A 22,711-nucleotide genomic window follows, 5' to 3' on the forward strand; every position below is an offset into this window, starting at 1 on the left:
GATAACTATATAATTAGTTTGTGTCACCAAAGCACCCTAAACGTATGCCCGTTTCAGCTACTCTGGTAGGGAAAAAAAATAAACTTTTTTGCAAGGGGGAAAAAAAGCTAATGAAGAAAGTTGCCAAGAACAGATATTTTGTAATCTGTGCTAAATCTCTGCTGGAAAACACGAACAGTAACGAAGCTGAGAAGACAGTAAAAGAAATTCGGGGCAAGGTGCCAGACGCCCAGACGGAAGGAGAATGTGGACCAAAAGATTGCGACAATCGGGTAATTATGGTTTATGAATTTCAGCTTTAATCTGTAGTTCAGTGAGTCCTGATTAAATATCTGTTAAACACAATTAAAGTTTGTTTTTGTATTTCACCGTCTTGATCAGAATAATTAGAGACTGCGTGTTTCATGTCAAAAGTAGCAAGAGGAATTTTAGTGAATGAACATCGTTTTTAAAAGCCATTTGTAGCACCAGCTGTTGGCATTATTTTATATTTTAGTGTTATCAGCATAAAGATGGTCCTCTGGATGCTGAATAGTTTCTAGCAGGACAAAGATGTTATGCTGTCATGATGGGCCTGTGCTGATGAAGCTGAAATGTTTAAGGGCTAATGTTCACTGAGATAGTGGACAGGGGAGATGCAGGTCAGGGAAGCAGGTCTTTTTGGTGAGTAAAGAAGGAAGGCATTTGAGTTAAGTTTATCCACGTGAGAATCTGAGGGAGGAAATTTCTCATGGTATAGTCATGTGTGTTAACACCTGCACCTGCTGCTTAGCTTATTCAGACAGGTTGTATACAGTGCCTGAGGGAAGGGCACAAGAAAGGTGTGACGGGAAGTGCCGGAATCTGGCCTGGTTGGTTCTTGGCTAAAAATCGGTGTCTTTTATTTTTATTTTTAGAGTTAATAGAAGATAGTGCTGAAAGAACTTATTAATAATTCTTTGGCTAGAGATAGCAGTATGACTTCCTCAGAAAGGACAAGTTAGAATATAAGTAGGATTAACTGAGACTGGGTAAAGGGATAAAATAAGACTCTACAAACCAAAACTAAGACTATGATTTCCATACTCATGTGCCAAAAGTGAGGCTGGAGAGTTGTCAGTTACTATCTCTTTAAAAATTGTAAGAGGGTATGTGTAAAAATGTCTACATAGCTGTAAAGAAATGATATGATACTATCTTGCTTGCTATTTGAAATTTGAGTATCTGGAATATTTTGAACCCAGTGATAGAATAATGGCCCCCTCCCCCAAAGATGTCCATGTCCTAATCCTCAGGACCTGCGAATACATTGCCTTACATAGCAAAAGGGACTTTGCAGATGTGAGTAAATTAGGATCTTAAGATGGGAAGATTACTCTGGATTGTCTGGGTAGGCCTAAAGTAATCTCAAGGGTTTTTGTAAAGCAAAGAAGGAGGCAGGAGGGTCAGAGTCAGAGAAGGAGATATGACAAAGGAAGCAGAATCACAGAGAGAGAGAGAGATTTGAAGATGCTAGACGGCTGGTTTTGAAGATGGAGGAAGGGACTGTGAGCCAAGGAGTGCAGGCTGCCTCTAGAAGCTGGAAAAGACAAGGAGAGGGATTCTCTCCTAGAATCTCCAGAAAGATGCAGCCCACTGACACCTTGATTAAGGATTTCTGACCTCCAGAACTCTAACAGATTTCTATTGTTTAAGTTATTAAGTTTGTGGTACTTAGTTCCAGCAGCAACAGGAAACCAATACAGTCCCCATGAACTTGCTCCGTGGATTTAATATCCATTCAAAAGTTGTCCAGTTAAAAGTGCACCTGGGTATGAGAAAAATAAGCCTTTATAAATTTAATTTTCTAAGGCCCATTCTCCAGGCTCTCTGTCATTTGGAGGTACCTGCTATGGTAAGAATTAAGAAAGCCTATGTATTATGAATTAAAATCACAGGCAAATTCAACCCCATCCCACAGTGCCACTTACCAGCAATGCATTCCACATGAATGGAAGTGTTTACAGGAAGGGAGGATTGGAGAGTGAGAATAATTTTTCTAACAACAATAGCAGTTAACATCTGAACCACAGGTTGAACCATTTCACTTTGCCAATGTTCAATCATTTTGACTTTCAGAAATGGCAATTTCATATGGTTCAACATACCCAGTTTTTTTGTTTGTTTTGTTTTGGTACTATGTTATTTTTTTTTTTTTACCCAGTGTTATTTCATTTGAACCTTCTAGGACTTGCATTAAAAATTTTCCCCCAAATTTTGTAATTAATAAATGTGAGAGTTATGTAGAATTTAGGCTAATAAAATGCTTATATATAACATATTCAGGTAAAAATGAGATTGAATCCCAACTGGCCAATGATATTTTAGCAGAGTTGAGGTTGCAGGCATGTATCTCATTCCAAAAAGTAACAGTCTAAAACTCATAAGAAAGCTTTAGAGTAAAGTGAGCTTTACCCTAACAGACAAAGACATTGATTAGGGGAGAAAAAAAGAAAAAAACCCTCAAATAGACAGTGGTTGAAACTTGCTATCTAGCATCTCTGTATTCAAAAGAACCTATGCCATCACAGAGGAAGCTGGGATAGCACAGTGCTTTAGAATGGTACTGCTTGAAAGGATTCCTTGCCTCCTCCAATTTAGGGCTTCCACTGAAATTCTGGTGAAAGCTATGGACCCTCTCCCCAAAAGAGGACATAATACCTTTTTAGAGCATTCACAGAACCCCTAAAGCCTAATGGTGGACCTCAGATTAATTATCCCTGGTTTACAATTTTGTTCTAAGAAAAACACTGTGGGACTAATTCATCCCACATAATTTGAGATCAGAATTATGAAATCCCTATTTGTCACATGATTTTGAAACAGTCATCAATGTACATTGAGGTCCAGTCTTTTAATTAGTAAAATTAGTAATTTTGATGCTAACAGATAGGAAAGTGTATTTTTGTTTTTCAAGTATTTGAGGTGCATTTAAAGAACCATTGGGCTGAAAAGCACTGGTATTGCCCTTGTTTACTGTTAATTCTGTTATTGTTCAATTATTCTTTTATTCACTCATTCAGCAAATATTTATTGAGCCCCCTACTGTTCTAGGCACTGGGAATATAATAGTGAGCAGGACTCACAAGGTCTTCTTCCTCATGAAACATTCTAGTTAGGGGAGATAGTTAATAAATATGTAGACATACTAGCACACACTGATAAGTGAAATGAAGAAAATAAGAGTATAACCTAATAGAGATAGAGTGCACAAAGATGGCCTCTGGCTGAGACTTGAATGATCTTAGAAACAAGCCCTGTGAAGGTCTAGAGGAAATTGGAACAGCAACAGCAAAGACTCTGAGACTAAAATGAGTTAGGCATGTGAATTATGAAATAAGGTCAGGGAATAAGGAGAAGTATATTGGAGATGTGATCAGAAGAGGAGTCAGAAACCAGATTATGCAGGCTTCAGGGTGAGAAGTTTGAATTTTATTCTAGTTGTGGTGAGCAACTATTGGAGATTTATGTAGTAGGATCTGATTTCACATTTGAGAAAATCGTTGTAGTTGCTGTAGAGAGATAATGAAGTGTAGAGGATCAAGAAGAGAAGTAATCCCAACTAATAGTTAAGAATATGTCCGGAACTGAAGATAATAAGGAGATTACACTCATGACAGTGTAATATATTGCTTCATGGAGATTTTGAGATGTCTTATGTTGAGCAGCCAAGAGAGCAGAAACTGATTTATGATGTGTAGAAGCATCTCCTGTCTTTGGCCTATTAAAGGATTATTTTGGCCTAAAAATGTTCTTCCTTAGAGGAAGAGGAAAAGGAAATGTGAACACAGTCCAACCATGTTTGCAAATGAAGCAGAGTTATTTGGTGGGAGAGGATTGTTAAAGATATTGAGAAAGTCACCAGTAACCGGGCACCTCAGTAGGTAAGGGGGTGACTGAGAGTTTGGGCTCATTTTACTAAGGTTTATCACAAGTCCGCATCTTCTCCTAAAGCCTGCCTAAGATCACATGTCATCTAAACTCTTCTTCTGCCCCTTTTAAATATGAGTTTCAATGTCCTGATTCTTCACCACAATCTACCCTTCAAGGTAGTCTACAGAAAAGCATACTGCAGTGGTTGGGGGCAAATGTAACTTGAATGAACATCAGAAAAGAAAAAAATTATGTTATGTTTATAGGTGTTTCCCAATAGAACTAAAAGATGGAGTCCAGGGATAGATATTAGTATAATGTATTGGGACTTTAGTGAGTCACCAACATTTCTTGAAGTAGGTTTAGTTCTATTATACTTTGTCAACCAATTGAAATCTTTAAGAAATGGTAAATCATAATAAATACACCCAGGAATAATGGCCTGTGTAAAAATTGGTAATTTATTGTTAGCTTCTGGACAACTTATTTTCACTAATAAACTAGAAAATTATATGAATCATTTCTCAATGATATTCATAAATAGTGTTAATTGGTAAAATATGTAATTATATATGAAAGTATATGTAGAAAATCATTCAGAAGGCAAGGGGCAGGAGCCTCTTCCACCAGGACATTCCTATGAAACCAGAGGTTACAGCTTCAGGGTAAGTGTGAAGACATGAGAAAACTGCACTAGAATTAAGGGTAACTAACTGAAAGTGATATTGAATTTCATAATCAGAGTTTCTAGAATAGCCTTGCAAATTATATTTCCAGGGAAACATGAGCATAGTAGTGTAGTATTATGGAATAATCTTATTGCATGTACCAAAAACAACTAGGTACTAAATATGAAAGACATATTGCACATACTAAATGTACTGAGTTTATTTAAATGAAGGCTTAACAAATGGCTGTTATTGTTTTGTTGTTTTAATTAAAGTTGAAAATCTTATAATAGAATTTCCTGCCCTTCTGCCACCCCAGGTCTTTCTGCTGTTTTAAAACCTTCCCTCCCTTCAGTTCCCAAACTGCCCTTTCTCTGGGGAACAGAATATAATTTATCCTATCTAAATTTCAAGAATGACTATTCCCACTCGAGAGCATATCAAAGCTGCAAAGAGAATACAGAACTTTTAACAACCAGAGCTATTCATGCCAGCTCATCTGCTACCTCCTAATAAAACTGGTTGTTAATCTTTCCTGATTTGTCTACATCTTTCAGGTAATAAAAGTGTCTAAACCATAATGCATTCTTCCAGAGAAGATAATCAGGTAACTTAATACCTCTCTGCTCAGCGACACAATATCCCTTTGTATCCAGTCCTGAATTGGATTGACATTTTTAGCTGACACTTTACATCAAAGGTCACTTTGCTCAGTTCACTATCTGATCTCTTTTATTGTCTTCTAGCATATTCCTAAGTCTCAAAAAAGATTTCATCCCTGGCAGTATACTGAGAGCTTCCAATTTCATTATCTCATTGGTATATTTTGTTAATTATTAAGATCTCTCTAATTGTAAGTCTCTTTTCCCAGGAATGTGTCTGAGTCCCATCGTAAGAAATACTAATAATCAGAATATTTTGAACACCAAAAGTATAGTTAAGTTGGACATAACCCTGAACTGCCAAAGGAACAGAGAATTCTCAAGTAGAAAGAGCTCTCCTAACTGTAATGATTTCATAAGGGCCCATTCATTACTTAGTAAATTTTCTTAAAATGGAATGAGTCAATGTGAGTAAAAGATTTAGTTTCCTTCATTTATTTATGTTGAGCCATTCAACTCATACAGATTGGAAAACAATTTTCAAGGCAAGACCAACTAGTGTTTTGTGACTTAACATAGATGTGACATTCTGAAAGGTATCTTTTATTTCCCCTCCAGTTTTAGCTATCTCTACCCCTTTAAAAAAAGAAAAGCATAAAAATATTATGATCTAATAAAATAACAGAACTACCAAAACCTATTTACTGAGAAATAAACTACAGTAAAATGTTTGGTACTCTCGAGGTTGTTGATGAAAAATATTGGACGGAAATTTAAAAATTAAAGGTACATTAGGAAATAATATCAAAGAAATATGAAAAACATGGTGACTTTCTAGATTCTAAAAGCCCTGAAAATAAAGTACTGCTACTAGAACTAAGGGAGACAGAATCAAAAGAGAGATCACAAGAGAATATCCAGCTTTAAAAAGGAAGTCTGAGAGCTGAGGAAGAGATATATTTTGAATAAAACTTTCAAATAATAGAGCATTTACCAAGGTATGAATAGTCTATAGAGTGCAAGTTAGCCTGTCTCCCAAGGAGATTTGATAGTAAACGTAGACGAGATTGGGAGTGTAGGGAGGATTTAAAGGAAAAGGTCAATATAGGTTAAATGAGGAAATAGAGCTGTTGGGAGATATTTTGAAAATCATGAGTTCATACTATGTAACTGTTCATCTTTATCCTACTTTATAGAAACAATGTGTGAGCAAATCCAGAAATGGAGGGAAGCCCACAGGAAGGAAACAAAGAATTAACTTTTCACTGGCACATTTATTCTGTTTTTTTTTTTTAAACTGTGTTTATATTGGATAGTGGGATGTTGTTACCTTTCATTGCTAGAGAGGATAAAAAAGGAAAAGAAAAAAGAGTGGAAGGCAACAATACCTGTGTTATCTCCCAATGCATTTTTGAATGACTGATCCAACTTTCAGTTTCAAGCTGTTTAAATCTATCTCACTGATGGGCCCAAATCTAGTGCTCACATGTTTGGGACAATTAAAGTCAGCAGGATCTGTGGCTCCCTAACCCAGGCTTTATTGTATAAGGAGTAAACAGCCACTTGTAATTTAGTGAGTAAGTACAGGTCTTTCATGATGCACATACCAGCTCCACTGTAAACCGATCAATTTCTGTGCTTTGCAGTGGCATTCATAAGGCCCCCACGGAGCATTATCCCATGCCTGAGGGTCATTACTCTTCCACAGAAGCACTGACAGTTGTGATGAATGGCGGGACCTGGGAAGAGGAGTGTTTGGATGTTTAAACAGATTACATTTTCCTTTTAGAGCCGTAGACATTAGATCACATCTCAGACTGTCTACCCATGTGGACAGTGAGGATGAAATCAGTGCAACTCATATGTGACTAGTGAGATTCAGGTGTACCAATAATTGTTTCTACTGAGGGGAATGTACTTGACTTTGCATCCTGTCACAATATTGTACGTGCTACCATGCAATAGGTGATAGTCATATACAGCTTCTGAGATGCTGGGCCATCAACATGCGTGAGAGCCCGTCTATCACTATTATCTACAATAAGACTCATTACCTGCCAGCCAATAAACATCCCATTTACACCATCTGCAATGAATTAAAAAGTGATGAAAAGAATCAGGATCTGTTTGAGTTGCAACATGATTGTCAAGTTTATTTTCATCTCTGGAAGCCCTTCAGTTCTTTGATAAACTTTAGGAAAAAAAATATATATGATGAAGAAGCTCAGGAATAGTCTGGCAGTGACAATTGTCAGGTTTTTAATCAGGAATTTACCAATACAATAGGCCTCTTAAAAATCTAAGAAAAGTCCAGGCCTTTGTCTATTACCCTTTTCAGCTCTTCCCTCTCTCTCTGGTTTTCAGGTGTGCGGGAACTGGGAATCCACGTTTGATACTCCTAAACTGATACTGACTACAGTGAGAAATATTTCATAAAAATGTATATTTCAACATAAACTCTGAGGCAACGCTAGCACTGTATCCAGAAAGGAAGTAATGATTAGTCTAATTTACACATGTAGTGATTTCTTTGGCTAGTGTGAGTTCCATGTTCTATGGTAAGGTTCTCTGTAACTGTTCCTGCTTGAAGAAGTTATTGGGGTATTAAAAAGACACAGAGGTCTACTGGCACTTGAGGACTATTTAATTTGTATATAAGCAAACTAGCTGTCTGTCCAGATTACACATGGGGGCTGTCCAGTGGTAGAAACTGCAGAGCAGAAGAGTAAATAGGGATATCAGACAAACCACATGAGAAACAGCAGAAGGATTTGACATTTATTCATGCACATCACCTTACATTAGCAGAGTCTCTTGTTTTTGCATCTTCCTTTTTCTTCATCAGATATTCCAACAACAAGGAAATAACTTTCAATCTTCCCTTAAAGATGGGGGTTCTCAGTGTTGCCCAAGGTACTGCTCTGAGCAAAGAGACCAATTCTGAAATGAGGGTATTGAAGATAAGTCCTTCTGAAAATAGCCCTGGCCATGCAACAGGATTTTACTCCCAGAAATCCATCTCTTCCTCCCACAAATTGCCCTTGTGGTAGTAATATAGGAAGGAGATTATATATTACCTCATCTCCTTACAGAAAAAAGGACAAGTGCTATGGGAAAGCTTTGTGTATTTTAATCATTCTAGGCATTCCCTGCCTTCAATATTTCACTAAAGAGGTCCTCAGTTGCCTTTAGAAAGACACTCTAGTGAGAGAGAAAGAAACAGAGTGATGAAAATGATGACCTCATCTGGAAAGGCTTTCTAACCAAAAGGGATAAACTAGCTGTGACCCCCGTCCTCAAATCTGTGAAGCAGACAAAGATAGAAAGGTAGCATGAAGTATGACTAACTCTTCAAAATTTTGCTTGGTAACTGTTCCACCTGACACTATAATTTAGCAGGAGACATCATTTTTTTTTTTTAATCACAAGCTCATCTTTATGTTTTTAGGGGAAAAAACATAAATCTCTATGTAGAAGATTTTGAGGGCTACTGACCTTAACTGTGCTGGAAATAAGGAAAAGAAATGTCACACTGTGGGAATAAGGAAGCTATTTTGCAAAACCTAGCATGGGAGTGAATGAGTTTCATTCTCGCTTCCCCTTCTCATCTACCCAATTCTGAACTCATACACTGTATTAATTCCATTAGGACAAAGTTAGTTGCTGATGGGGTCACATACAAGTATAGACTTTGCTTCTCTAGAAATAAAATCTGATTATATTTGAGGCATTCAGTCCTGAACAGCACATTTTTAAACCACAAGTAGTTTGTACCAGATAAGAATGTACCAGATAAGTTATACTGTGAATTTATGGTGTTCATTTTAACTAATACATTTTACCAGTCTAATACTAAGGTTGAGTTAGGAAAGTTATAATTAATCTCTAATAGCATCAGAAAAGGGAAGCCCAGTATGCTTTTAATAAGTGTACACATAATCAAATGCAAAATCCTGATTTCTTTCACTGATTTGCCAAGGATCAAAGAAATACATTAGGAAGGATGGTAAGAAGAGGCTGTTTGGGAAAATGGAAGTTAAATTATACTTCAATTTATTATATTTTTCCTAAAAAATAACTTAATGTACATACCAGAAATTGACAAAAATTGAGCTACTATGTTCATGAAGTGTTAATACTTTATGTGCCACATCCTAGATCTATGTAGAAAACAAAATGGTGGAGTTCTTAAGGTCTTTTTTACTGTCACTGATATCTAGTTGCTTTGGCAGTCTTATGGTAAAGTCTTGGACTGGATTGCTTCTCAAGTCTAAATGCCCAATTAAACATGAGGCATTACTCTCAGTTACTTTCTTGGCAAGACACCATATAACTGTCCCATGAAATAAACCTAGATTTAGAGAGAAGAGGGTAAATTTTTGAAGCTACATTGAAGACACTTCTTGGAATGACCCAACATCAGTAGTCCAGCTTGGGCTTATTTTTTGTGCTTATATAAAATAGTGTTGTTGAAATAAATAATTCTGAGGTCAGAAATGTAACACAGAGTAATAGGCACAATCTTCACATGCATCAAATGTGTAAACTTCCACCTTGGTCATGAATGAGCAAATAGAGACCATATTGGAATACCTGACCTTTGTATCGAGCTTCATCCTACTCTACTGAACACAAGAAGATTGTGTGTGTGTGTGTGTGTGTGTGCGTGTGTGTGTGTGTTTAAAACAACAACAAACATGGATCAAATTGCCGGGTATAACAGCCAGTGGCCACATCTGCAGCAAAGACTTTTTTTGTGGGAGCTCCAAAAGCTCATAACCATGGAGTGAACCATAATTATATTGTTTAGAAACCCATGTCAGAAAAAAAGCTCTTTTGACTTTATTTCCCCTATTTATGTTGGGCTACTTGGAAACAGGCCATAGGAACATTTACTGAATCTCTGTAACTTTTCTGTTATTTCAATGGTTGTAAAGTAGAATGGAGTAGTGAGTGACTTAGGAAAGTAAAAAAACCAGGAGGATTCAAGTAAAAAGTTCGAAAAGGTGCCACTGTCCTTGACTCCATCATCTTTTTAGATTAGATTTCATAACTCTTGAGGTCTTTTCCCTTGTTGTCTGTTGCCAGAGAACTTTAGCTAGAGATAAAATAATAAGGAAATAGAGTTAAGTTGTAATAGTAAATAGATACATAGATATCTGGAATCTCCATGTTTTTAGCTGCAGTTATTTCCATTTATTTATGGAATTCAAAGTGGTCTAAAACAATAAAAGTTCTGTGAGGTTTATTTCTTTAAAGACCGTATTGAGAAGTTTACAGAAACATCTGGGACACAATCAGGGTATGTCTAGTCATAGCCTCACATCTACTTACATCCTTTCTGGTCTCACTAGTAATGTACCTTATAGGCTAGGTGAAGATTTTACATTGAGTACCATATAATGAGTGGCAACTTTGCTTAGAATAATTTGTAAGAGTAGAATCTGAAATATTATCTACAGTTTCCATAGAAGAGCACTTTTTTTCTGAATATCCCACTTTTGATCTAACACTCTTTTCTTTATTTAGTTGCATATATACCCCTTTCTTCATTTCCATCTGTCAAATGTTGTCTGTCCTTAAGGCCCATCTCAAAGTCCACTACTTTTATGCACCCTTCGTGCCTACTTCTCTTCATCTTTCTCTGTAGCAAAGGTCACTGATTCATCCTAGGGACTCCTCTTCCCACAATTTTTGGTGGTGCTTGTATGAAACTTAATTTGTGTCATCATCTGGTATTAGTCTAATTCTTCTGCTAGATGTTAATTCTTTAAGTGAAAGAAGTTTACTTGGTATAATGTCTTGGACATAGTAGATTCTCAATAAATATTACAACTCAAATTGAATCTCTTTCACTGTAAACAGGAAATTTTTTTGAGTTTTCCATACTACTTAAAGGACAGACTTATAAATAAAAGCATCTTTATATTCAAAATTAGAAAGAGAATGAAAGTAATTTTTTTTTTTTTTTTTTTTTTTTTTTTTGCGGTACGCGGGCCTCTCACTGTTGTGGCCTCTCCCGTTGCGGAGCACAGGCTCCGGACGCGCAGGCTCAGCAGCCATGGCTCACGGGCCCAGCCGCTCCGTGGCATGTGGGATCCTCCTGGACCAGGGCATGAACCCGTGTCCCCTGCATCGGCAGGCAGACTCTCAACCACTGCGCCACCAGGGAAGCCCGAAAGTAATTTTTAATCCTTGTGAGTCTATAAGCTCCCTTTGTTTCATGTGTTCAGGCATTTTTTATTCCAGATCCCCTTTAGAAAAATCTATCTTAAGCTCTGTATATTCAAAAGACAACTCATAAATTATGATTTTTAAAATGGAGAACAAACAGGAAGAAAATAAAAAGATCTAGAATGGGACCAGGGGACTTCCCTGGTGGCACAGTGGTTAGGAGTCTGCCTGCCAATGCAGGGGAAATGGGTTCGAGCCCTGGGCCAGGAGGATCCCACATGCTGCAGAGCAACTAAGCCCGTGTGCCACACTACTGAGCCTGCACTCTAGAGCCCGCGAGCCACAACTGCTGAGCCCGCGTGCTGCAACTACTGAAGCCTGAGCACCTAGAGCCCCTGCCCCACAACAAGAGAAGCCACTGCAACAAGAAGCCTGCGCACCACAACAGAGTAGCCCCCGCTCGCCTCAACTAGCGAAAGCCAGTGCACAACAACGAAAAACGCAACACAGCCAAAAAAAAAAAGAATGAGACCAGAAAATAAGAAATTATAATTTCTTCCTAAAGGGTGAATGTAAGCCCTTAAGGACAAGTAAAAAAAAAAAAGAAAAATTACAAAGCTAAAACAACACACTTATTGTCTTCAAGTCTTCCTCCATAAGCGAAAAGGAAACAGAGCTGAAGAATGGCAGTCTTGTCCAGCATCATGTTTACACAAAGCTATAGACAAATCCACTTGCAGTTTGGACTTCAGTTTATTCACAGTGAATGTGAGTCAGTTTGATAAATGTATGTGCTTTATGCAAGTCATCAAACAAACTGTGGAATAAGTGATGTAAATACAACCAGCTACTGAACTAAAATGTACTCAGGAAATATTTTAATTGCATAAGAAAAATAGGATCAGATGTGATAAGTGAGAAAAATAATTAAAGAAGATATAGTTATATAGAAGTAGAAAGGATATTTTATAGAAAGAAAATTGAGGATGCACAGTGAGGAAAGCAAAATAGAAGAAGGATATTTGGAGTCAATTGCCCAAGCAAGAAAAATGTCAAGTACAAAGTACACTTCTTAACTGATAGGTTAACCAAAAGTCTAATATCAGCATCAGTTTTTTTAAAAAGTCAACTTGTAACCCGTTATGAAATCCATCCTGCCACAGCTTTCCAAGAAAGAATATTCTTAGTGTAATGAGTTAGAGAAATTAAAAAAGAGAAAGGCTCAAAGGAAGACAGTAGTAAGTTGTTTATGTCCTAAATTGGGCATCATTAGCACTTTTATAGTTTAGTGGAAATTGCTGTGTGAAAGCCAAATTTCTATTTACAAAAAGAAAATGATGCTGTAATAGAGAATGGATTGTACTGCATAGACTTAAGACATGAGGAACCATTGTGGTACCGGTAATGGTACCATGGTGAAAAAATCAGCAGTGAGGGGCTTCCCTGGTGGCGCAGTGGTTGAGAGTCCGCCTGCCGATGCAGGGGACATGGGTTCGTGTCCCAGTCCGGGAGGATCCCACGTGCCGCGGAGCCTGCGCGTCCGGAGCCTGTGCTCCGCAGCGGGAGAGGCCACAACAGTGAGAGGCCCGCATACTGAAAAAAAAAAAAAAAAATCAGCAGTGAGGATATACATTGAACACTTAACAGAATTTTGCCATTAATTTAAATATATTTTAGAAAAGGAAGTAGAAATATAAGACTGATAGACGAATTGTTGTATATAATTGTCCCACTCTACTATATCATGTACTACAAAATTAACACTTAAAGAAAATATTCAACACACTCATACACAAGGTGGACTGCTTAAGAAAATGTTTTATTTTTAAGTTATAAAGACTGGTGAACAAGACTATCTAAAATGAACACATAAAATGCTCTTTGGTTGGATAGACATTTAGTAAAATGTCATAAAAGGCTTTTGTTTCCTTGAATAAGAGGAACATCTGCCATTATATAGAATAGCTATAGAATTGTCATCCTTCATATTTTCTCAGTAGCCAAAGGTCAGAAATAAATATAGTAATACCTTGGTATATTAAGAGGCTTTCATATGTTTGTTTATTTCTTTGGGTACTTTTTTCTTTAACCACTGTGAAGAAGTTATTTTCTTATCCATGACTAGTTTTCTTCAAGGTAGGTTTTCAGGTCCTAATAAATATAATGAAATGAGATTCCTACATCCATTTCTTTTGCTCTTTTTGCTTTATATTAATGTTTAAGAAATAATCCAGCCGTGTTTTTAAAATGATTTTCTTTTGGTATATGTATAGGTGAACTTGATTCTGAGAATAACTGAGAGCCTGGGGCTCTGCAGCTCCTTAGATATCAGTTGCATGAGAGAAGGGAGATGATCTAAGAGATCAGTACTGCAGGTCAGCTCCCCACAGGTTTCCATCATACCTGAATTGATGATGAACAGAGGCTACAGCCATTGGATTCCTGCACAGTGCTTTGTGCAAAATAAGTATGAATTTTCCTTTTTCCTTTCAACCCCAAACAAGCAGGAGTTCACAATGTAATTGATAGTAGTTCTAAAACCATGGCCATAAGGCCAAAACCTGAGTGAGGCATAGAATATGCATATAGACATGTATCTTTCCAGCGAACTACATGGTTTTTGATCAGGACTGATCTGAGTGGAAATTTAAACCAGCTGTTAACCAAAAGCCATCTTATTCAACTGGCTTCATTTAAATGCGTAAATGCTATTTGAGAAAAAAGGAGATATCCAAGTACACTAATAAAAATTACTTGATTATAAATTGTATCGAGATGGCACATCTATTGCTGATGAAAGCAGTGCTATGTCGGTGCCCTAAGAATTACAAACAAGAGAAAATTAATATAAAAAAATGAAAATGTACCCTTTAAATAATGCTGCAAACAGGTTTAAACCATCCTCCATTCAGTGATGGAACTTTTATGTCTCCTTATTTTAAGCTTTACACATAGCTGTATTGTAAACCTTACACATATGTAGGCCCTTCATAAATACTTGTTTAATTAAAAAATTAGGTAACTGAATGAAAGTTGTAAGCTCTTATGTAACATTAGGGAAAAGGGGTCTCCTAAATCTGCAGGTCTATAGTTTACACACACACACACACACACACACACACACACACACACACACACACACCCTCCTAATCATTTGTACATCCCATCACTACCCAAAGCATCTTCTACTCCAGGAGTCCGCTTTCTTTTCCAATTACTATCTATGAGACCCTTTCCTCAAGCTCTGGCACTACGGTCATTTTAAAATTCTCTTCTTTTGCCCTTTACTTCCCATTTAATCAATCACTAAATTCTACCAGTTCTCCCCCAGCAACATCTCTTGAGTTGGCCTCTTTATTCTCTTTATTTTCAGGACCTCCCAGTGGGCCTGGAGAAGATGGCCCTCATCTCCTTTCTGAACCGCTAGAAATAGGCCACCCTTCCTTCAGGCTGTTTTCAGAAAACAATCCTTTAAGCATCTAAAATAATTACCCTCACCCATCATTTTCTTCATCCCATTTCTTGGTTTAGGATTCTACTCTTCTTCTTTTCTACCTCTAGATTAAAATCCAAATTCCTCATCTGGTTGTAAGCTCCTCTACTACCAGTTATTCTCCTTGGCCTCTCTTTCTTCCCCAGCTCCAAGGTCCCCATTAACTTCTGTTTCCCCCAAAGCAGAATGAACAGGGGTTTGGTTGGCATCTTGGCAGTCTTTATGACCAGATGAGTCAGTTCCTCATGCAGTTCCTTGCACCCACAGTGACCCTCCTGCTCTGACTGCCCTGCTTTCTCTACATCAAGCATCACAGGCTGACCCTTTCCCACCTCCATGCCCTTGTCCGTGCTCTCTCTCCACTCCCTGATGCTCTTCTCGCTCACTTTAGAATATGTAGATCCATCACTCCCTTCCAAATTCTTTTTTGTCCTATTACCCTAGTCTTTATATATCCTGTCTGTACTCACTTGTATGTTGATCTAGGAGTCTTAAGTAGTTTTGCCTGAACAGGTTTTGTTGTTCTCAGATTCCCAGCAAGACTACAGACATCTTGAGGGAATAGAGAGTATTGCCTTAAGTATGGCGCAGGTCTTAAGAACTTAAGTTCTAAGTTCTCCACATAGAACTTCTTCAGTAGACAGTTTCTGACTTCCTAATGAAGTATGTGGCCACTAGATCTCAATAAGACATTTGGATTCTCCAGACACGATTAAAAATAGCCGTATGTTGCAAAAGGACTCACTGCATATCTGTAACCCACTGGTCCAGACCAGGAACTTGAAAATGTTTGAGGAGCAGGACTCTTACAGAGGGTGTTTAGTTGGGAGGCCTTGAATATGGTCTACCATGTGAAGAACATCAAAGGACCTAAGTTTCCCAGCCAAGCAATAGTTCTCAGAGGCAGTGGGCCAGGTTCACCATTCGGTAGAGGAAGTTTGCCAAATGTTGTTATAATATTCAAATGGGTTTGTCCTTAAATGAGCACATCTGATGAGCATCCCCACCCAGGCTGCTCTCTGAAGATGTAAGTGGGCAGGAAAGCACAAGTGTGATTCAGTCAGCTGCCAGAGACTGACTGGCTCCAAAAACATCCACACCCACCACTTTACACTGTGCAAAATTTTACTCTAGTTGTGCCAGCCCAATGCTTGAGAATTATCAATGAATCAGTAAGCAAGAGAGGTCATCAAGATTTTTCCTGTACTTATGGATCTCAAAAATTCTTCATTAGAAAACTTTGACTCTCCGAAGGTCTCATGGGGACAGCTATTATGTAAGAAAATCTCCTTCTGACTCTATTTTAGCCCACCTAATAAAATCTGATGGCAGCACATGGATTGCTTCAGGGAACATAGTTTCAGGGTTAAAAAAGATGTAGAATTAAATTTTATCTCTCGCTCCCAAAGAAGGGCTCTCTCTCTGAGAGTATATGGAAAGGCCTGTTTTGGCCATGAATGAAAGAAACGTTTTATGAAGATGGTTCAGATCAAAGATTTGAAGAGACCATTACTTTAACTAGAGGCTTGGATTATGTATACTCTTAAGTAATGGTGTAGACCCCCTTCCTCCAGCCTGATAAAGAGAAGCAGACTATTGAGAAGCCTTTGGTGTCCCTGCAATGGGTTGTTGATGACAATCACACTTTACCTGCACCATAGCTAACCTCTACCTTGCTGCAAGGTAGGCATTATTATCCCCAATTTACAAATCAAAAAAAGGCTTAAAGTGACCAAGCAGCTTGCGCATTGTACACAACTAGTAAGTGACTTTGGTAAACGCCCTGATCTCTCTGGTGCCAAAGCCAGTTCTTTTAGTCCCCACGCTGCTGCCTTCTAACTGAACAACACAACATATGTGAAAGCATTTTTCAAGCCAGAAAGTGTTGCACAGGTGGTAGTTTATGTGGGAAGCAGAAAGTTCTGAGAAGGGCAATGTTCAGATTACCCTGAAAAGAGAATAAGTGGCTTTTATTCTAAACACTCTAAAGAGACTAGCAGCCCTTTTGGTTATGTACAAAAGGCCATAAGTTGTGCTTCTGTGTCATACAGAAGCATCCAGTAACAAGTTCATATTCCTTTTTGACTGGCCTAGCAAGGGGCATAAATATCCAAAGCAGTTTTTGCCTCCTTCATATACAGGGATGCTCATGGATAATGCCATCCCAAGGAGAAAGAAGAGGTATGAGCAGAATCCTTGTTAATTTAAATATCAACTTCATGAGCCATTTCATTTTAGTTTTCTGACAGGGTTTCTTCATGGTAACTGCATGAAATAGGTAGTCATTCTTCTAAATATATTGATGGAGTAGAAGTAGCTCCTAGAGATACTATCTTCCACGTTCTAGACACTAATTAAATACAGACTGAATGAATGAGTTTTCAACATAGCTGGAAGAAACCCTACACATTTGAAAATCTAGTTTTTAAGAAGACTTCATGTAATTGTATTGGTCTTAGGTAATGTGCCTTTCTTATAAAATAGATTTTTCCCCCAAATCACTGTGTTTTTTATTGATTTGTTTTCGTTATTTCAAAAGTGGCTTTAGTTGGCAATTCTTAGCATTTTAGCAAGGAGATAATTTGTTAACAAACACTTAAATGATCTAAATAAACAATTATTTCAAAAATTTTTAATGAAATGAAACAAATGATCACTGTTTTGAACTTCATTTACCTCATAACCAAAACCACTAAGCCTAACTATGACTAGTGTTCCCTTCATGGTACTAGGAGATGGTGTTGTGTGCTATCTATGGACCCTCTGGTTCACTGCCTCATGTCAGACATAGTAGGTGCTCAATTAATCGTTGCTGAATGCATTAATGAAGTACCTCCAATTTGTTTGTCATCTAGCTTTGTGAGGCTTCCTGGAGTGGGGAGGGACATGTTTAAATGAACAATATTTACCTATTTCCTGAGATTTTTCACGCTTACTCTCAAAGGTAAATGATGTATGAAAATCTTTAAAGAAAAGGACTTCAAAAGGTTTTGAGTTAAACTATCATAGAAAGAAAAGTCTTTCCTTTTTCAGAAAATAGCCATTGCTTTCTTTATGACTATTGAAACCATAACTATTTTCTTGGTCTTAAAAGGATAAACTGTAATGTTATAAATATATGCTGATATTGTTAAAAAAGCTTGGGGAATATAAGTCTTTGGGTGTAGATAGCTAGTGTCCTTGTCTTTTTCTGGAAACAGGCCATTTTCTAATAGAATTTATATTAGCTAAAGGTTTTATAGTCAATTTATTAATTGTTAAGAAAATGAAGTACCAAAAAAGATAGGTAACTTGCTTCACATCACAGAAAGTCAGAGATGATATGTGATGCTGAGGTCATTGATCCACCTACTCCCCTCTGTTTGAAATCTCATTTATACCATGAATTTAACATAGGAAGAGCCAACAGCGTTCAGAAATTATTGGTTATGTATGTTTTTCTGGGTATTACATGTGTGTGAGATTTTTGGGGTTTCAATAATTATCTATTGTGATTCATGGTTTCAGTATAAATCTCCCCACCTTTCATTTAAACCCATTTATTGCATTGTAGTACACCCAGGAGCAAATCCTGGCTGTGAGTGTGCCAGGAACCGTGCAATAAATTATCAGTCTATTGAATAAAGCTATTGAAGAATCGGTATTTATACTTTTGAAAGGAATTTGGCCATGTTACTCTGAGTGGGTCTGATTAACCTGAACCTTGCCTGTACACCCCACTGCCAGAGGAGAAAAACCAAGTAGGTGGAACACATGTATCTTTTGTGTACCTGTCTGCTAGACCTCAAACAAGATTACTGTTGACAGGAAAAAACAAATTTCCTTTTCATTCCACAAGGTAACGTAGCTGCTTTCAGATGCAAAAGCCCTTCCTCCCAAGCTGCATTCTCCTTCCCTCACCCCCTCCCCTTTAATTCCTGTCTGGAATGGATTCCTCCCAAATAAGGATAATCCTGCCTTACTGTTTACTCACTTGGTTACCTTCTTGGGCTTTGCAGCATCCACAACAGGCTTTGCTGCTTTTATTCCTGCCAGGATGCACTTAGGAGTTTTTATGATTGTTTTGGTTGAGGTGGCACTTTAACTTTAAGCCCTTATATTTATGATTTATAACTTTCTCTCTAAATTGCATGTTGGACTAGAACTTCTCAAGCATATTCTCTATTTAGACACAACTGTTTCATAACATTTGAAGAAAATATTGAGCGTGGCAGCCCAATATCCAAGAATTCATTTCACTCATCTGCCTTCAGAATTAGCTGATGTACCTGATGCATCATGTATTGAACATATCTGGATGCTCAGTAATAAGCCATAGACATGTACCTATCCTAAGGAAACTATTATGAAAAATATATATAACAGCTCTATGTACCTTTCAATAGACTAAATTTTAAATGATTATTCTGTGTTTCAGAAATACATGTGGACAACCAAATGATGGCTAAATTATGGTCATTCATTCTTTAATGATAATAGTTGAGATGGTGCTATAAATTCCAAGAGAGCTTTGCAAAGCCTGTGTTACATATGTCACTTCGTTTAATCTTCACAATTACCTTACAAAGTAGGTATAATTACTCTGATAACAAGACTGAGAGAGGTTAGGTAATTTACTCAAAGTCAGCTTGGCTAGTAAGTAGCATTAAAAGGACTTGAATCCCTATCTACCCATCTCTGGAGCCTTGGCTTGTCCTATTAGATGTTCCCATAAACTTGAATATTCCGAGTTACTCTCTTAAGTAGTAGTTTCACATGAATACCTTTTGTCATATATTTAAAGAACAGACCCATATGTACTGTCCCAGCCCACAGGTTGTTTTGGTTTTGTTTTTACATAAATTCTCTTTTCTTCTCCAGGGGATGGCTAGAAGTGAAAGTTAAAGGATTTATAGGGAACATGGACAAATTCCTAAACAAGGATATGGTAGTCACCCAAATGGGGCACTGCAATTTTAAACTAATTGCACTTTTCCAGTACTTTTGATTACATAAAACTCTAAGCAGAACATCTAAGAGTTGAATTCTAATCGATTGTACTTTATATTCTTTCTTAGGAACTCTATCACAGACACATTTAAATGAAACATATATTGTAGAAAATCATATGAGGAATGTTGTAGAACTAACAGACAGTGGCACTAGAAACCTTAATTTTAAATTTCATGACTTTTGTGCAATTAGAAGCTCAACCTTAACATTACATTAACTTAGCTTTTCTGCATTTAATTATAGATATTGGGTTAAAGCTATGGAAGTTAATATTTTAAGCCTCCATTAATGGTTGTAATCGATTTTTTGTATTATTTTTTGCTATAATAATCAAAAGAGCACTTAACCTGGACAGGAATAAATCTGGGATTCTGGAGATTAATATTAAATCTGCTAATGTATTGTCCTACCATTCCCTGGAAGACTAGGTTATCTGATGCTATATGCAAGAGCTTACAGGTGAGACGTGACTCTGGAAAATGGCCTAGGTTTCAGTATTTCTCTTTGAACTGTCATAGTAGCATTGTTTTTCTGAGTTTCACAGTGGGATGTATTTTAAGCAAATGGAGGATGGGGATTCAAAGATGAAAGGAATCGACATAAAAACTAAAGGAATTGCTTAATTTGTAAATTTAACCCTGTGTCATGATTCTTCATTAGGGATATTTGCTATACTGATTCAGTACCAAGCACAGGGGGCAAATGGGACAGAAAGGGCACTAACTGTATTGAAGATGGCACTAGAAATTTGGAGGGCTCTTAATAATTAGGTACTTAAGCTCACCTAGAGAAGTGATTAGTGTTTAGAAGTGGAGACAAGGCTACAGGAACACAGATAAATTAGAAGGGAACAAAATGTCCAGTTTGCCACAGTTCTTTGCAACAATAATAGCCTGCCCAAGGGATGTGGAAATGCTGTTCATGCTGCTTACACAGTCCCCACAGTCTGTCTGGTCCCAGTAAGTTTGGCTGTGGTGGTAGAGATGTAGCCTGAGCATGAAGACCCCTGGGTTGTTTTTGTTTCCTATCTCTGTCACTGACTCACCGATACTCTCAAATAAACCACATTCACTCTCTTGATTTTTCCATTCTCCTACTTGTGACATGGATGAAATGCCTTCCTCTTAGATAATACTAACCTTTATATCATATTTTAAAAAATCGTGGGTTGAAAACAGTTTACAACTAAGAGAAGGTGAATATTTACCTCACAGTCACTTGGCAAACACATGGTAGGATCTCACCAGGGGCTAGAGATACAAACATGGATGAAACATTGTCCTGGAGTAGCTCACAGTCTAGTGAGGGCTGTAGGGAACTGGAAGGGTGGGTACAACCTAGTAAAGAGATCAAATACAATAGGGTTACAATATTAGTGCAGTGCAGAGAAGGATGTGATGATCGGATATTTGAAAAGCAGTAATAAGTATGCAATGATAAGTAAATAATAAAAACAATAATAATGTGATATAGTGGAAAGAACCCTGGAATAGAAGTTTGTTCTGGCCTTGCTGCTAACCATGTGTGATCCAGAGTACTACTCTCTGTTCCTGTGTTTCTTTATCTATAAAATGGCTGTAATATCTGACTGCTTATAATACAACGTGTCAAGTAAGATCTGTGTATGTGGCAGCACTTTGAAAACTTTACAGTGCTATGCAGATATCTAGCATTATAACTATTATATCACCAAAAGTGGTAGAGAATCAACATAGTTAAATGGGTGATTCAGACCAAAACTCATTTCACCAAAAATGCCAAGTAACTGGAACAGAAGTAAACTTTGGTGCTTAAGTTCTATGAATCATGCCTCAGACTAAAATTTTGTTATATGGAATTGATAATGGTCTGGCCACAAACTAGCAATATAATTGTGACTTTCCAAAATTGTAATTTTCTGAAGCTAGGAGAGAGAAACTTAAAATTGGAAAAAGCCTGGACACTTAAACTTTAAAAGCAATAGGATGGAAAAGAAGGATTGTGCTTTTTCCAAATGTCAAAATTTTAAATCCTAATAAAATCCAATAAACAGGATATTTACCATGGCTACAACAACTAGCAAAGGTTAGCATGGACGAAGACTGGAAACCACTGAAGGTGCTAAGGGACAACAATCAATGAGAATGCCAACCCTGGATGAGTTTTCATCTCACTGGCATGTGCTCAAGTCAGGAGCTGCTTCCTTCATAGACTGTACCCAATCATAACCATTATTTAGAAGAGATTTTTTTTAATGCACATATGATTTCATTACTATGCTTTTTATTTTTTCATAGCAGCAGTTACTTTTAACTCAAAGTGAGAAAACTGTTCTTACGTGGTTTAACTCCAGCAGTTTGAGTAACATGACAGAGTGCTCAGACACAAACAGGACCTGTCTCTATACACCTTAGACAGAGAGAAGAATATTCAAACATGTGTATCTTGCACTTAATTTAAACTGTGTGGTTGGTTACCTATCTCTTTGGCAATTCAGTATAAAGTTTTATTACTGTGAAATAGAATAGGGTAAGGATTTATGTCACACAAAAATGAATTTCCATGGATGGGAACACACATGAAATAATTTAGGTAAGCAGTATGTCAAGTGAAAATTTAAGATGTTAGAGCTGGTGGGGCAAAGGAGGAAGCAAGGAGGAGTTTGTGTAATAGATGATAAATATATCACCAGGGGAAGAAAAAGGACCACAGTTGCTATAGGAGGTTATTATTAATGTTGAAGAATTGTACAAAACACTGAAGAACGAATTTTAAGGCAAAGAAATCAAAGCAACTGATTTGATGAGGGGGAAGTCTCATTTGAATGTCAGTGGAAAATAAAACTCTTAAAATCAATACAAGCCCTTACAATTACACCCAGGAAGGAATGAAAGCCACAGGTCTAAAATTTC

General features: G+C 37.3%; 1 protein-coding gene across 12 annotated transcripts in view; it reads left to right on the forward strand.

Annotated features, from left to right (window-relative positions):
• Positions 1-22,711, forward strand: part of ZBTB20 (zinc finger and BTB domain containing 20) — an 825,027-nt gene that overhangs the window by 580,556 nt on the left and 221,760 nt on the right. The window contains exon 2 of one of the 12 annotated variants that reach the window (XM_082624263.1): positions 179-272. The exons of the other annotated variants lie outside the window; for them this stretch is intronic. The gene's annotated coding sequence lies outside the window, so the exon portion shown is untranslated. The remainder of the gene's footprint in view (positions 1-178; positions 273-22,711) is intronic. 12 annotated transcript variants of the gene reach the window in all.

This window comes from Mesoplodon mirus (assembly GCF_964341445.2).
Source record: "Mesoplodon mirus genome assembly, chromosome: 6".
NCBI classification, from domain to species: Eukaryota; Metazoa; Chordata; class Mammalia; order Artiodactyla; family Ziphiidae; genus Mesoplodon; species Mesoplodon mirus.